Genomic DNA, 812 nt, shown 5'->3' on the forward strand with positions numbered 1-812 from the left:
GCAGAGGACGTTTGTCTTTCAGAGGGGTGGCACTACCGGTATTCCAATTCTGGGTTGGGACGGCTTCCATTAACAAGGCTCGAGAGAGAAAAACCCTTGATGACAGGCGTGGCGATTGTGGGATGACGGCATACGCCGGGCGAACCATCCGGTGTACCATAGGATTTGACAGATAGTAGCGAGCGGATGGACTGCAGATCGAGTCCCTTCCTGTTGGATAACCGACCGTTGACGTGGTGCTTCGTGGATATTTCGATGATGAAAGTATGCGCCGGGGTTGGGCGATCATGCTAGGTTGAGCTGTTCTTGCGTCCAGGTTGGTGTTGTACCCGGGCAGCGCTGGTGGAGTAAGGGAGAGCCAAGGCAGGAAGAGCAAAGAGGAAACGGAAAGTGACCCGAACGGGGGCACTTGGCAAGGGCTCAGAAACTTCACTTGAGGACCTCAGCCACGTCGCCGCCACCTGAGGCCCATTGAAACAGGTGCTGGTGCTCCTGACCCCCGGCTGGCACTATATCCACGCCTTGTATTGTGAGGCACATGTGATGCGGTCACGCCCCCCCTTCCGCTTCCTCCCATCCCCGCCCTTGTACCCCTTGCACGCCCCTCTCCCCTTCGGCTTCCCGCATCTTGAAGTACACCCACCTTCACTCAATACCACCGTGTACACGAATGACCCCTGCTTTCTCGTGTGCCGTCTCCAGACTCTGATCTAGACGCCATTACTGAATCCACTTTGGCCTCCAATGTCTCCAAATATGGTCTCCAACTTTCTCTCGCTCCATTCAATGTTGACTAGTCTCTCTCAATGGAT

The sequence above is a fragment of the Verticillium alfalfae genome, genomic scaffold, assembly GCF_000150825.1.
Source record: "Verticillium alfalfae VaMs.102 supercont1.6 genomic scaffold, whole genome shotgun sequence".
Classification (NCBI taxonomy): Eukaryota; Fungi; Ascomycota; class Sordariomycetes; order Glomerellales; family Plectosphaerellaceae; genus Verticillium; species Verticillium alfalfae.